This window comes from Typopeltis vanoorti, chromosome 4 (assembly GCF_054136105.1).
Source record: "Typopeltis vanoorti isolate ZY-2024b chromosome 4, IOZ_Tvanoo_1.0, whole genome shotgun sequence".
NCBI classification, from domain to species: domain Eukaryota; kingdom Metazoa; phylum Arthropoda; class Arachnida; order Uropygi; family Thelyphonidae; genus Typopeltis; species Typopeltis vanoorti.
The window spans coordinates 90,259,516-90,276,284 of record NC_143552.1 but is presented as its reverse complement, the minus strand read 5'-3'; the positions used below and the strand labels follow the sequence as shown (position 1 = coordinate 90,276,284).

The 16,769-nt window shown below is 34.8% G+C and overlaps 1 protein-coding gene across 5 annotated transcripts in view; it reads left to right on the top strand.

The window, feature by feature from the left end:
- LOC150107489 (protein quick-to-court-like) overlaps window positions 1-16,769 on the top strand; it is a 191,847-nt gene that overhangs the window by 14,034 nt on the left and 161,044 nt on the right. Inside the window, exon 1 of one of the 5 annotated variants that reach the window (XM_090391338.1) lies at window positions 8,095-8,592. The exons of 2 other annotated variants lie outside the window; for them this stretch is intronic. The gene's annotated coding sequence lies outside the window, so the exon portion shown is untranslated. Of the gene's footprint in view, window positions 1-8,094; window positions 8,593-9,110; window positions 9,370-10,246; window positions 10,595-16,769 lie in introns of those variants that run through there. 2 more of the 5 variants (XM_090391339.1, XM_090391342.1) reach the window with 2 other exon arrangements.

Sequence of the window (16,769 nt, the reverse complement as noted above, 5' to 3'; positions counted from 1 at the left end):
CTTATTACTGACTTCTTGATAACTAAATCAGCCGAATGTCCAAGAGATTTCAAGTGATGACGACGTCCTGTCACTCTAAATAAAGAACATCTACGAAATGTTAGTTTTGAAGACGGTGATGACAATAAATACAATTTATATCGCCGAAATGAAGCCTATTGGCTCTTTATATTTAAGTAACTTAATGGTTGCACCTTTTTTTGACAACTCGGTTAACAGAGTATATAAATTCTTTTCGCTATACCCTTTGGTATTTATTTGGTCTAGCTACTCACTGATGAAGCCTCAATAAAGGCTGAAACCGGCCTGGGTAGTGACCTCCCACCATAATGTAATAACAGCATACATTTCCTAGGAAATGTATGCTGTTATAATGTTTTTACATTATGGAAAATACCAAGAATAGCGATCAGAACTTTATCTCCTTTGCTGCGAGTTGCCCCAGATTATACCACGTACTAGGACTACTTGCATTAGCTCACGCTAGTAATCGCCGATACTTTTAATAGTTTACTATATTCGGCATGAAACTCTCTGATTCCAGTCTTTGAGTTTCTTATTCGGTTTTAAAACAATGTGGGATTTAATATCCCCTTAATTTAAATAATACACTTTATTTTATTTTGCCTAAAACATTTATGCATTATATGGAGGTGTCAAATAATAATATGCAATGATGTTTACATACAATTTATAATTTTTTATAATTTAATACTATGTATTGGTTTCATAGTTTATGTTTTCTTAACTTACATGAATTATCTGAATTAAATAAAAATATATTTTTGTTGGATATGTCATTGTTTATATAATCTTAAAAAAAAAAACGATTTTGGAACCTAACCCTACTTTTTCTAAGTGATCTGAGTCTCGCATAACGCGATTTATATAACGCGGCATTTCTATGGAACCCAACATCCGCGTTATACGAGGGTTACCTGTATTTTATATACAGTTTTTTTTATTTTATTATTATTATGTAACACCTCCAGGGAGTCCAAAGACTCATCGAGGTAGAGCACCTACTCTACAACTCTCCGTTTCCACCACTCCACCAACCGCAGCTACCTTCATCATCTATACCAACGCCACCTACCGTTCATCATTACCACTAGTATTTTCACAGACAATCAAAAACACCCATGCCCACGGCGAGATTCGAACCCGCAGCCTTTTGGCTGGAAAGCGGATACGCTAACCACTCGGCCATTACAAAAATACAGAAGCAAAAAAAAAAAAAATGAGCCGATAACACAAACATCTTTAGTTTTTCCAAATTCGAAACTGCAGTATCTAAAATAAATACTGTTTTTATTATTTATTTATTTATTATTTAAATTTGACTAATTATGCATTACCACATTTTTAAAGGCCGAACTGCAAACTCCTATTTCTATTTAGGTATATTGCACGTCTGCGAGGTGTGTAATGAAAATAAGACAAAAAATGATGCACTGGTGATTGGCTTCTCCACCACGACAATGATCCTGCTCACTGCATTGTTCCTGTGCAAAATTTCTGTCAAAAAAAATGTCAGTATTGTCTCCCATCTTGTTTACTCCTCATATGCAAAATTTATTATTATTATTATTTTCTAAAACTGAAGTCAGTACTGGAGGAAAGAAGGGTTGACGACATCACACCGATTTAGGAAAAATCGAAGGCTATACTTGCCAAGTTTAAAACATTTGTGCAAATATTTTCAATAATTATGCGAATGGTGGGCTCGCTGTATTAAGTCGCAAGGAAACTATTTCAAAGAGAACAGCATGGAACAGTTTTATAAGTTGTGATCTTTGCAGAGTAATCTCATGATCATCAAATGCATTATATTTGATAAAAGAAAAAATAATCCTATCTTTTCCTCATAGCGAAATAAGCTCGTAAACATGCAGCGTAACTTTTGAGGCGAAGAATTTCCACGTATTATATACATGATGGTAACAAATGTTCCATGCTGAACTGCTTATATTTGGAAAAGCATTCGTCTCATTTCATTAAAACCTTATTGTGAAGAAGACGCTATTTCCAGGTGATTGTTATTATTTTCTGCGTTAATGCTAATAATCATAATTAGAAATACAGCAAATATAACTTCTTTTTCTTCTTCCATTCACGTATTAGGCCTAGTGGCCTGTTACGGGGCTATCCTTAGCCCTTCTAAGCCGTACCCCTTCCGAGGATAACGTAGCTAGCCCTATGCCTCCCGATGTGTCCTATGTCTGTAGATGCTTGTGTTCACGGGGCCGATTTGCCTGTTTGCGAGAGGAAAATCCCCCAGATAAACTGGAGAGAAAAATCTTGCAGCCCACGCCCAAGACCGGCTAACTTGGCTATGTCTGAGAAAGATCCTAAGCTCTTCACGTCAGCGACGGGAATCGAACCCAGGACACTCCTTCCCCAGGCATATGGTTGCGAAGCGCATAGCCACTCGGCTAACGATGCGGACTAATAATTTCTACATTGATGTAGCATGTTTGTGTGTGTGTGTTTGTGTGAGAGAGAGAGAGAGAGAATGTAGACGACCAGCATACAGATATAACGCCTACCGGAAATGGGAGAGAATGGTATTATTCGTATTGAGAAACACTACTGATTTCGAACATCCCATATTTTAATTTTTTAAAAGGCTATCGTCATATCTTTCAGTACAGGTATACATACTTTTCCATAGCTTAATACTTTGTCTTCTGAACAACTGCGATTTTTTTTTTTTTTTTTTTTAATTTAGTCTCTCATTGAAAGATTTTATATTCTTAAATTAAAAAAAAAAAATAGTCCGCACATTTTTATTTGCTACGCTTAATGAAACAAGATATTTAATTACCAAAGGCAGATATTATAACATATCTGCCTTTGGTAATTAAACTTTTCTTTGTAATTCACTTCATTTAAGATTATAGCTATCAGTTGTGTAGTATTGAGAAAGAATGAGCATAAATAAAACCTCGTGAAAACATCTCATAGGTAAACAAGTGAGCCAAATAATGAGAAATTGGATACAGGTGGCTACTTCACTAACACCATTTTTATTAGTGTTCTTGTTGCTGTTCTTATGGTATTATCGGAATTTTAAGGGAATTTATATTCGTCTCTGTAGTTTCAGCAATACTATAACAGCTTAAACAAAACTTAGCCAAGTAGCGCTTCTAAATTAAATTGTAGCCACATGCTATCGTCATGCTATCTGATCACTTGCATCACGTTTTTTTTTTTTTCCATGCGAGATGTTTATACATGTCAAAATTAGTTGAATGAGATGAACTTTAGCGATATTAGTGGAATTTCCCCCCCCCCCATACCATAACTTTTTTTGGCGCCATTGTGCAGAAATTATTCAGAAAATCTTTAAAATGACGTAAGAAACAACTATATTCCAAATTTGGTCGAAAACAATTGAACACAACTTGTGTCTCAACCATTTGCAAACATCCAAGTTCAAACCTATGGATTACAGGCTGGAGGGTGGAGACACTTAAGCATCCAGGTTGGACCGTCTGTAATACGAAGGCAAGCTCTTTGATTAGAATTCCGAATCGGCTGAGAACACGAGGAATGTTTTCTAGGTCTTTTAGTTTGAATGCATATGCTGTTGAATGATATAATACACTTGCATTGCTTGTTTTGGAAAAAATGTCAAACCCAACCCAATCCAGACTTGTCTCATTCATTTCGATTCAACAAATGCATTCAGCCTCAACTACATCATTAATAACACATTCCACAGCAGATAAGATACGAACGAAACAATGTCCTAATTGAAAATATGGTTCAAATATGGAACCTTTTATATCATTTCTATTTGATACTTTTATCATTAATAAATTAATAACACATACTTTGAAATGTCATTATGTTCATTCCTGTTGTCTACTTGTCTTAAAAATGCTAAAAAAAATCTTAAAATGTAAACACTGTATTTTAAAAATGTTTTGGAAATCATTCCCCCTCCTATGAGTCATTTTGACACAACTCACCCCTCCCTCCCCCGAGAAAAATATAACTATTTCCTGTGTGTACGAGAAAGATATAAAGCACTATTATTAGTGCTTTATATCTTTCTTAGGTCTTATCCCTTTCTTAACCTAAAGGGATGCTCATATTTCCTTTTTTCCGCTTAGATCAGGCATTATAGAATCTGCTTTTCACTTTCCAAGGCTAGATTTTAGGTTATGAGTAATAATTTTCCCACTCTGACTACATCATCTGTGTCAGTAACGTGAAGCCACAAGCTAAATCCATTTACTGAGCTACATTCTGGTTGAGCAAGAGGTAATTTCGGATGCAACCTAACATGTTTCCTTCAGGAACCTGCTACCACCTGGGTCACTAATTTCTCCTTTTGCTTTTCCTTCTTTCTTTTTTTATTTTGTTGAATCTCTCTGTACTTTTGACAAGAGCTAATAAGCTAGTACCGCTTAACTACATACTCGAAAAACCTGTCTCGATTTTCTTTTCTGTCCAGTAATTCATGTCGTTGAGATTTGTGCCACCGCTACATCGAAAAGTAGGTTGCCAACTTAGTTTATGGAACTTGCACACTCGTATATCTTTTTCCTTCCTTCTCAGCGCAGTGTGGAATAATAATAATAATAATAATAATAATAATAATAATAATAATAATAATCCTTTGATATCTAGCCTTTGATTAAAGTAGCTTTCTGCTACATTTTCTAACAGCTTGATAATATAGCAATATTTCTACAATACATATAAACAGATTAAGTTTATTCTAATTTGTTTGTCTCTTGTCGATATTGTGTTAACTTATCGGGCTCTGTTAAGTCAGTGTGGGAAACAGTTCGACTTTTTCCACGTTTCTCAAGTATGACAAACACTTTCTACAGAAGTTAAGAAAATGTCAGTCATGATGAAAACAAAAACACATTTATGTTATCAACCACCCCAATCTGAACAATAACGATGGTCTAAAAATCCCAAACATATGGAAGGCACATATTCGACCCACGGAACCTTCCTCTCTAAGAGTAACTATAAACAGGACTATAGATAATCCAGGATCCTAAATCAAAAATAACAATTGCAATGCTAAATAAAAAAAAAAAAAAATGGGACATCATTGTTACTGAAAGAAAACTATCTATAAGAAAGAATGTTTATTCATGTTATCATAAATAGAATTTAGCTTGATGTAGTTTCTAAATAATTTATTTTTTTTTTTCACTAGAGGTCATGCCAATAGAATAACTTTTATTCCTGTATATTTATTCCTGTACATCTGGAGCATATACAAATATGCTCCAGATGATGATCTTAATATGAAGATCGAAACGTCGAGAAATTAAAAGAGTTTTTTATAACACGGTTGTAAAGTCCACAATTTCTAAAATGAATGCTGATCACCATTCAACACTAAAAGAAAGGAACATTCACCATCTAAATTTTTGTTTATAAATACAGAACTGGAGGGCATCATATGCAGTATTTTCCATCGATGTTATATAAGAGGCGATTTCTTTGGATATAAAGAAGAGCATGAAAATATTTGCACTTCGTTAATTATTAAGATGGCTAGAAAGATACAAGGAAAAAAGAAAAAGATAATGCATTTGAAAATTTGTGCGGTGATTTTTTTTTTTTAATTGATATTTGGATTGGGTTTTACCTAAAGGAGAGAAATTTGTTTTAGAGTTTCCTGACTGAAAATATACTTTCTTTTGCTCAGTTTTATAACCGCTACGATTAATTAAAATAAACCTCAGTAATATCAGTTAACTATGGATAAGTAATAAAAAAATTATAAACTTATTAAAATATACAGCAGACAATCGAAATGTAATTTTACACAGCATAGAGGACTTTCTGTTGCGGTAGCCATTTCGGGAAAACTAAGAATTAGCGTTGAGCGTTAAATTTATAAACAATTATTAAAATATAATACACGAAAGGAAACAAGGAAGCTACCGTCAATTAAAAAAGGATTAATGAACACGAAATTTTGTTCTCCCCGTCAAAAAAAAGTTCACTTTGAAAGAAACCTTGTAACATCTCTGCTGATGACAGTTAATTCCGTCCTGTGGACAGAAACAGTTTAATGAAAGAGGCCTACATAAGGTCATATCAATTATGAAGTCTAACAAACAGGCATAATCAGTTAACAAGGCAGCGCATTATAACAGTCTGTAAAGGAGTATGTTAAAATGAGCAATACATCAATCTATCGAATCAAGTATTGGAGCAAATAAGTTCCCTTGTTGCTCGCTAAAACACATGCTACGGATATAACAGGCACAAGGGCATCAAACTCTCGAGGAGTGGAAAACAGTCCCTTGTCGGACGAATCCAGGTTTCAGATGTTCCACATTGACAGCAGCAGGGCTAGAGTTCGTTCAAAAGTTGCATGAATCAGTGGATTCTTTGTACCATGTGGCAACACTTCCTAACGTCTGACTGTCACAGACGACTTGATCACTGTTACTGTCTGTGGTACCTCTTTTCATGCTCACACTTTATTCATCTGGTAAAGGTTACTTGTTGCAGAATAATGTACCATGTCACAAGGCACAAGATGTTCGGAATGGTTCCAGAAAACAATGGCTTAAAGTACCTTATTGGCCTTTTGTCACTGGATCTGAATCCAATGGAGAGCATCTGCGTAACAAGGTTGGAATGAGCAGTACACGGCAGGGATCTGAGAGAGTCACTCTGTGGCAAGAGGCAACTGAAATTGATTCTACATGGAGGAACATCTCTGTGGAACGCTTTCGGCACCTTGTGCTGTCCATTCCTCAATGAGTTGAGGCCACTTTTTTTCATATTAGATACGTGAGTGTACTAGTAAATTGATTACTCACTGTACATGACGAAGCAATGGTGATTTATTTTTTAATGATTATTTAACAATAACGAACTTCTGCTGTTTTTTATGACACATAAAACCCTATTTTTTTTATATATATAAAACGGTCATTTTGTTTTTATTCACTGTGACCAATGTATACACAATTCGTATACGCAATATTGCTTTTGAGTCAGAAATATTTTAATAATAATTTGTTGATGCTTTATTAGAATATGCCTACGTGGTTGCCCGAGTGTTAGCGTATCCGCTCTCTCGCCAAGATGCTGCGAGTTCGAATCCCGTCTAGGGTATGGATGTTTGTGATTGTCCTTCACCTATTCATACAAATATGTATACAAAATGGACTGGATCATCATGGGAGAAGTAGACCCAATGGGGCAAACCTTCAGGCTGATCATCATCATCATATTAGAATATACTTACGAAAGAAATATTGGGCACTGAGACTTTAAAAAAAAATATATATATATATATAATTCATTATTTGAAATATCAGCTTTGTAAGAGAAAAAACATTTTTTAGAATAAAATAAATATTTTTCTTCAAATTTGTTGGGGGGGGGGACACTAAAAAACATATTACAGACCTTCTGTATATTCTTTAGAAATACGAGAAGGCTCTCCCGAAAACAGAAAACTTTGGCAACTCTTGAATTATGAACCAAAAGTAAAGTAGATGCCGGTAAAGTAGATGAAGAAAACATGATGATCTGGAGCTTATCCTCGAGAAAAGTGAACTAAAATTGACTGTTTTTGTTAAAGAAAAATAAATATTCGCATTCATTGAAATCGATATAAACAGTGTCTTTATCCTATTTAAACACATAATATGTTTAAATATAATATATGTGAACTACATTTATAAGGTGAGTCTGTCATATACGTGCTTATAAACGTATGCTTATAAAGAATAAAAACTTCCCCATTTCCTTCAGAAAGCGGTTCGCTATAAAACTATTACTTTCTGTAGCCTGCGAATGTTTACCATATAATAAAAAAAACGTTGCTATCAATTATTAAACAAATTCACAAAGTAAAACCAATAATAATAATTATTATTATTATGTGAAAAAAAAATTGACAAAACTTATTATCTTCGGCTGTTTAGAAAAGCAAAAGAAAGAAGACAGGTTTCCTTTCCTTTCTCTGCTTACCCACCTCTTAGCTTGCCGCTAAATGCAGCGGGAACTACGGTCAGGTGCGGTAGATATGAAACGTGTTTCCTTGTAGTTCGTCTGCATGCGGCTTTGTTCTCGGTAGGTGGCATAAGAATGAAGGTGTGCTTTTTTCTCTTTCTCCTTGAGATAGCATCTCTTTTCCTTTCTTATCATATCTAAGAAAAGAAGGCTCATGTCTTTAATTTTATTCAACGTCTAGGTAATGAACGATAAAGTTCAGTGACATATGCCCTACATCCGGTCGCTACGGAAACACACTAGCTCGACAAGCCGAGAACAGTGGTAGGTACGCTTTCTCTTGGCTACTCTTGCGGCAAGTGCTGCCTAGTGCGGCGGGATCCGGCAGGTGACGAAATAAACAAGCGGGAGACGGTTGGAAAATTATCTACGACACAAAGCCTAGCAATCTAGTATTGGTTCACCGACGATTGTACAACTGTTGTCATTTATTTTTTTATTCGGCGTAAACTTCACATTTCTCGAACGAGTACATTCGTTTTATTATTTGAGAGTGCACGGCTAGCAGGTTTACCAGACGCAAAGCGCAGGCCTATTCATTTGATGGGTAATGTTTATCGTCCAAACTACCAGGTTTGTGTATTTTCCCTCTCATTACGCTAATGTGAGTTATTGTTGCTTTCGATGACTTTTTTATATACTTGTATAACTAAACTTGCTCTTTTAACTTGAAATCAGTGTTATGTAATCCAAGCAATAATATTAGCAAAACGGGAAATGTAGAATTTAAATATTAAGTTTCTTGTTTACTACTTTTCTTTGGTATCATTATCATGAAAAAAAAAATTCTATGTATTTAATTAATATGAAAAATAATGCTAATTATGAAAAATATTCTATTTTTCATAAATTAGCATTTGCCATTTTAATGCATCGATAAACAATATCTTGGTTCGCGTGCAGACGATTCATGACATATAGATAAAAACATTAAATATAGTATGATAGCAAACATCAATACAGTATAACATCTAATATTGCTCTAGGCGTTTTATTGGTTAAACTCCCTCGTTCCCCAAAGGCTACATGTTTATCAATAAAACCAACAGCAATGCTGTATAACACTTTTCACCTAATTATGAAGTTATTTTGGTCTGTTGCAGAACAACGTGTGTGATCGACCATTAAGTAGGTTTTCTGAAATAAAAAATATCCCCGTAGGAAAACTTTCAGTGGGAAATACTACACCTTTCTAAATTTGTTTTTTAGGTTGACACTTTTTATCACAAATGTGAGGTTGGGTTTCTTAGAATAACTTTATCATACTTTAATAAGTGTGCTGTTTATGCATCTGGACCAGTCTGAAATTTAACTTTTCTCCAAAGGGAACGCATACGCTTTTGAAATAGGGTAAGTAATGTTCTTTCTAATACAGGTATTCTTCTCTTTAACGCGAAAAAATGGACTTGTCCTTATATTAATGTGTGTGTGTGTGTGTGTGTGTGTGTGTGTGTGTGTGTGTGTGTGAACCCATGAAACTCAATAGAAGAGAAGAAGATATCTAGATATCGACTCGGGAGGAAAATGTGTACTTTCAGCAACTAGAGCCACTATCGGTAACGACATTACTTTTAGTTTGAAAAACTGGATTGTTCGAATCAGGAAGCGAAGGACGTTTATAAGGACGTCCTTCTTTATAAATCTTTCCATCTCATATGGAGATGGAAGCGTTTCTGTTTCTTCCCCGGAATTTAGGTTTTTTTCATTCTGCAAAACACGCAAACGACTAAAGAACATACACAATTAACAGACAGTACATACGAGTACACCTCATAATTCAAAATCCAACTCAACTTAAAGTCAGATTTAGTAAATATCTGGTAAAGAATTGCATGTTAATGAATCACTTTCATGATAGGTGACAATTATTATTATTTTTTTTTAGCAATATTCATTCCGTCCTTCATTTCACACGCGCACATGCATCAGTAAACCCTTTTTGGGACACATTCTCTGTATTTATTTTCATCTGAAGATGAGACGCAGTTTCAAAGGTTATTCGAATGTCCAAGTAGTCTTTTATTTCACGCGTCTATCGCCATAGCAACAGCACTTAGTAAAGGTATTCTCACAACTCTGAACATGTTTTGTGCACACAGACACAAAAGCTGGATGAGCGAAATACAATCTGACAGCTTTGTTCGATATTCCTGGAAAGTAGGTGTGTGTGGGGGGTGGGAGGTCTAATAATCCTAAAAAAAAAAAAAAATGAAATATCCTTTCTTTTGATAATTTCATGTTAAGATAATAAATTATATCTAATTTATATATACACGGAAACTCGAGTTTTTCGTACCACAGAACAGGTAAACGTGCAGGCCCCGCGAACAAACACATCTATAGGTCATAAAAAATTGTCCTTCCCCCATCCCCTCTACGCAGAATCTGCGACAAGCCGATTGGGGTTTCCCAAAGTCGCATAGTCATAGTGGACCCTGCACCAAGCTGGCTAAAAGCGTTATAAAGAGGAAGACGATACTGTATATTGGATCACATTTTGGGAATGGGCCTGGAAAGCATTTTGGGATGAGAAAGACGTAGCTACGCAAACTGATGTCTTCACTACGATGTCAAGGTATTTTTTAAATTATAGATTAAGAACTCAGCCCATATTTTAAAAATCGTTTAAAAGGTCAAAAATTTGCTGAATAACATAACGGAATCTAATTATTAAGTCATTTAAAGTTATTTAAGTCATTTCTAGATTGAACTCTGGTTCATAGCGCTCATGCCTTGCTTAATTGAATTGATCAACTATGCTTGCATTCAGCGGGTAGCTAATGAATACAAGCATACCTGATCCAATTCAATTAAAACTTAATATTTATTACTTTGTTTATGAGCATGACAGTGGCAAAGGAGTTGCAGTTCTGGCAAGATAGTAAAGGACATTTAGAGGATTATTGCAGTAATGCGGAGGAAACTGACAAATGAGAGAGAGAGAGAGAGAGAAAGGGGGTGGTATTATACCTTTGTGCAAGGTTTTTTACTGACCTCTTTTGAATTGCTGTGCATAGATATTTCAGAATGTAAGAATTGCTATACTGTATGTGTTTATTTAGACAAGCGAAACAAATGCAGTCTGTTTTGAAACTGCGAGAAACAAAATCGGCTGGAAAGTTTTTTTTCCTGAGTATGTGTGACGCCTTTGATGCTTTTTCATTCCCAAAAAGAGTAGGCACGCTCTTTTAATTCGCGCTTTCGGAAATCGGTAGGAAGCTAGTATCCTCCTGTCCTCATCGCCACCGTTTAGTGTACTTCTGCGGTGTGCTAGACGACAGACGAACGAGACCCCAAGGCAACTACTGCCATCTCGTGTTCATAATTCTATTGGTATTTTGTTTGTTTGTACTCTTCGAGTTTCTTCGGAGAGGAAAAACCTTACTTGCCTGCACCAAAAATCAACAAATTTGGAATTGGACTGAAAAAAAAAATATTATTGCAATCGGCAACTAGGAAGTCTTTCGTATGAAGTCTTTCTTGAGATCTCTTCTTCGAATCTATCGAGTTTTTCTTCAGATCTGTCAGTTATCTTTACAGACATATTGAGTCTTTCACGACGCTGCTGGTATTCTTATCAAATGTTTTTAGTACAAGCAAGCAGTTAAGCATATTCCACACTGAATATATACAACCCTCAGGAGCATTCTTTACTATATTATGGAACTATTCATATTGTATTCAGAATAAGATTAAACTGTGTATGTTCCAATACTTTAAACACACATGTAACCTTGGGTATTCGTTTTCCATGCGAATAGAAGACCTCCCATGCAAGCATCTGAGGAAGTACAGGGAAGATACCTCACAGTGGTAGTAATAATTGTATATAAAAATATCTCCATTCCTATTGTACTCGCTGGAAAAGTCCTAACCTAGACAGACGTGAAAATACTTCCATTTCTTAGTCAGTATAGTCAGAAATGTGTTTTGTTCCGTATGTAATTTTTGGCACATCAACACAGAGCTCGTGCATTATGACTACATCGAGTTATCTAGATGATGAATGCAATTTGTTTACTGAAAAATAGTTTAATAAAGAAAATGTGGTTATTGATAGAAATTTTATATATATTATCAATAGATAATATATATAAAATTATCCACATATTTTATCAATAGATAGTTATTGATAAAAAACAAGAAAAAGAAATAGAATTTATTTACCAAAAAATATATAGGAAAATACATTTTTTTTCAAAACTTACTTTCTGAGCTTTTAAATAGCTTAAATCATATAGTTAGAACAATATCATGCCTGTTAGCAATTTTTATTTCAATAAAAATCTTAAAATATTTCTTATTGTAATTACGGAATTGTGAAGGTTTTTAGTAAAAATAGATTTTTATTGTAGTGGTGAAAAGCCAGGTAATGATGCACATTTTAAATTAAAATGTCATCTTTACTTCTTTTTTTTTTTTTTTTTACTTGTGTGATGCTAATACCATATTCCACTGAAAATTGGAATTACACAAAAAAAGTTTGGTATACGTCACGACTTCAAAACTCGATTTTCAAAATGGTTTCAAAATATAATTCGAAAACACCATGTTCCACCATAGTCATTGCAGATTCTTTCTTCCCTTGAGATGTCATTCATCTTCATAAGACCTTCCACGATGAGTCTTGGACTCCATGAAGATACAGTTAACAACAACAATAATAAAAGTTTTAATGTGGATAAATTCCTTCCACTTGAAGCTACAGTTATTGGGAGAGATACACGTGACAGTTAGGAGAAGACGAGAGAATATTCATGGAAGTTGCAGGTAGTGCTGGTATGGATTACTTGTGGCATCCCTCGATGAGTCCCTGTCTCCCTGGGGCTCTGGTAGTAGTAGTAATAATAATAATAATAACGACAACAACAAAATTAGCGAAATTCGTTTTGCTTTTTTTGCTGGGATCCTGTTCCTATGTGAAAATGTTACTAATTATTATTGCAAGGGACTACAACACTGAAATATTTTAATGGTGGCTGGGTGTATTGATGAAGTATTAAACCACAGTCAACCATTAACTAAACTTGATGTTATATATTTCTAAAGTAATTTCTATCCAGCTTCCTCGGCCATACGTCTAGCCTTTATATCATCTACAGTGTGCTTCTTCTCCCAATATTCTTTGGTTCTGATTATTTCACATAGCTCCAACATTTTACATTCTTTATTTATTTAGTATTAGTTCTTTTCCCAATGTTTCTAAGCATGAAGCTCTTTTATTTTATCTTATTCTTCACTGGCTAGATCGATTAGCTCTTATTTTCCTTATAACGCCTGTTTCTTTATTTCCGCAACAGCTTCTCCCTTCTGTTTACTCTCGACATAGTATTAGTAATACTAAAGTGGTAAAATATATTTGTATGCTAATAATAGGAATACACGCCGTTATACTGTATTTATTTAAAAGTTTTTTGCTGCTGCTAAAATCATGTTTACAATTCAATCGGTAAAAGCAAGTCATTGTTCTGCATTTATTGTTTGTTATTTTAATGAAAATATGTGTATTCATTAACAAACCTGATTATAAAGATTGCAGTGTCTTTCATTATTGAATTCCCGAGGTAAATATACAGTGTGCTGTAATATCAGCGATTACCTTTGTAAAAAAGGTAATCACTGTTAATTACTGGTGAAAATCGATCTTCACTCTCATAAATATTAAGTGCAATAACAGAGATGCAAAATCAACTGGATAGCTTGGAGACAGCAAAATATTCTGTTCAGTTCATTATGTTGCTTTGAGGACGTAAATATACACATTCTATTAACAGCAAAAAGTGTTTTTTTTTTTTTTTTTTTTTTTTTGCAAAATGCGTAGCAACTGTTAGATTCATTTTTATCTTCAATATGCATACTTGGTATTCCTCGTTGGACAGATTTTTATGAAATTTTGGTATTTGAGACCTTTGCGAAAATTTTCGAACCATTTAATTATGGTTTAAATTGAATGATTTAAACCAAATGACAAAAGTTGGTTAAAGTGATGATACAGAGTAAAAACGTTCTTTCTTTCTTTCTTCTCTCTCTCTCTCTCTCTCTCTCTCTCTCTCTCTCTCTTTCTGGCAGGATGGCATTTAATGAGCCTTCGTATTTAAGTTATTTACTGAAATTTTTTCAGTCAACGATTACAAATAAAAGCATACTGTTGATAATTTATATATATATAAATTTGACAGTTTCGTAAGGAAAAAGAAAATCTTCTTTGTATCTATTAAATTTAATGAATTGACAAAAAAACATTACACGCAGAGTTAATTACAATACTATCAACAAGATTTACTCAAAATAACCACCATTAGCATCGATCACAGCTTCAATTCTGCTTCGGAACCTCGAACAAGCTGATGCTACAGTCTCCCTGGGAAGGGCTGCAAAAACTGTTTTAATTTTATCCATTAACTGGTCTTTTGTATTACTGGAAGTGCGATTGGTGTCTTTTTCAACTGCGCCCCATACAAAATAATCCATGGGGTTAAGGTCTGGGGAGTTTGGAGGCCAAACATTTGGACTGGTGAAGTCGTAGAAATTTTCAGACAACCATTTTTGACTTTTCCCAGAGGTGTGGCAAGGGGCCGAATCCTGCTGCCATACATACGGCCTACCATTGGCTACCCTTGTTATCCAGGGCTTGACTACAGTTAGCAACTCCACGAACAAAGCCCGAATTCCAATGCCAGGGTTCTTCAACACCTGTTCCTGCAGATTTGCGAGGAATTCTGCTGTACGAACGCAATCAGATCGTCTGCTAGGGATCTTTCTTCTTGCTACATCCTCGTAGTCACCATTGCAAGTCTCTAGTTCATGCCTGATTGTTTTTACTGTATTCAGGGAGCATTGGGCAGCAGTCGTAATATCCTTATTTTGATGGCGGGCACGAATCATCATGATACAAGTTATTCTCTTCCATGATTCAGGTGGGTTCCAGCTATCCATCCTTTCTGACATCTTGTATATGAATGAAGAAGGGTCCAAACTTTTAAATGAAGAGAAGTGTGTGTTAATACATGTAACTTACGGAAAAATATAATTAATTATAAATATGTCAAATTTATCCCGAACACCCTGTATATATATATATAAATCAACAACAATACAAATATCTCGTAAAAACTATTATTATGACGTGGACCTCTCCAAGGATGTTCAAGGACTCATCGTGGGAGGGTACTCCACTCTCTGCGATCCACCATCTACACGACAATCCATCAACCACACACACACACACACACACACACATACACACACAGTCCATTTACCACCACTAATAGTATTTTTGTCTGTATGCGGGAAGAAAAACCTGAGTATCTGGGAGAAAAAATACCCTGCTACCGCAGGATTAGATCGGCTAACTCACCTTCAACTGAAAAAAAAAAAAAAAAACACCTATAAACATTTCCCTCATGGTGACGAGAATCGAACTCAGATCTTTACCAGGCGAAGGAAACGATATCTACTCATTTTGTATGCTAATGTTCGAATTTTAGAGGGGAATTTATGTTGTGAACAATTAAAATAATAATGTTGGTCAGTCAGATAGCCGCTTTTTAAATAAGCTAGCCTGTTTTCTCTTTTTCAGGGGTTTGTAAAAGAGAGACCGCAGAAACCGATATGAATCCAAATTCATACTTTATATCTTTATATGCGGCTAATACCAAATGTGTTCGAGGTTGATATTCTGTTTGCGATAGAGCATTCAGAGTAAATGAACATCAGATTCACAGTCTGAGATCAATTAACTGACTGCTAGAAAAAGAGAGAGAGAGAGAGAGAGAGATTACATGTACCATATACTAAGCACCACTGTGCCAAATACATATAACACAATATTCACACCGCACATATACGAGTAGGTTGGCTTATGTATATTCACAATAGCAGCTTATCCTCTTCCTCTTCTTCATTCTCAAACATAGTTTTTCTCGTTCTTTTACTTTTCTTTGTATATTATTTACTTATTGCCTAAATTATACAGATACATATTAACAATACTGTGATACAAATATGTAAAAATAAATAAATAATATTAAAAAACGTTTGAGAATGAAGGAGAGGAAGAAGATAAGATATGAGTGTGAATATAGTTATTCACACGCATGGTTCTAAAGTGATAAATTAGATAAGCATTATCTTCTACTTTTTCTTCAGTCTTAAACGGCATTTGAGGCCCATGAACAGGCTGGTTTCCGAAACCTGAATTTATTAGGATAAAATTGATATTCTTCTGAGCAAGTATCCATGTCCGAGGAATGAAAAAAACCCAGTTTCGGGAGAAAAAAACAAAACCACCACCACCAACAACAACAACAAAAAAAACAAATAAAACTGCTACCTCCATATCAAACTAACTCACCTTCAGTTAAAAAGCCTTTTTATAGGTCTTTGGCGTCCTAGACTCTCATAACTATCAGTCCCTCAGAGAATATCTACGGTGATAAACTGGTGAGCCGTTATCCTAATACTGTATTAGCATAACTAGAGATTTCTATTATGATATCATAATTTCCTTTCTTCTACAAGTGAAGCTTCTTGCAATTAAACACAAAATCTACTGAGCTTTATCAATACTCTGTTTCTGAACTTAAAGTTCCCTTCGGTATGCTTATTGGTAGGATCAAATACTAGCATCTTAAAAAATTTTAGATGGCAACGATGTACGTCATTTGCGAGACCACCATCCTGATTACTGGAGGCCTGAACTGACTTGAAAATATATCACGTTTGATTTCTACAACAGGGTTTGCTGGATT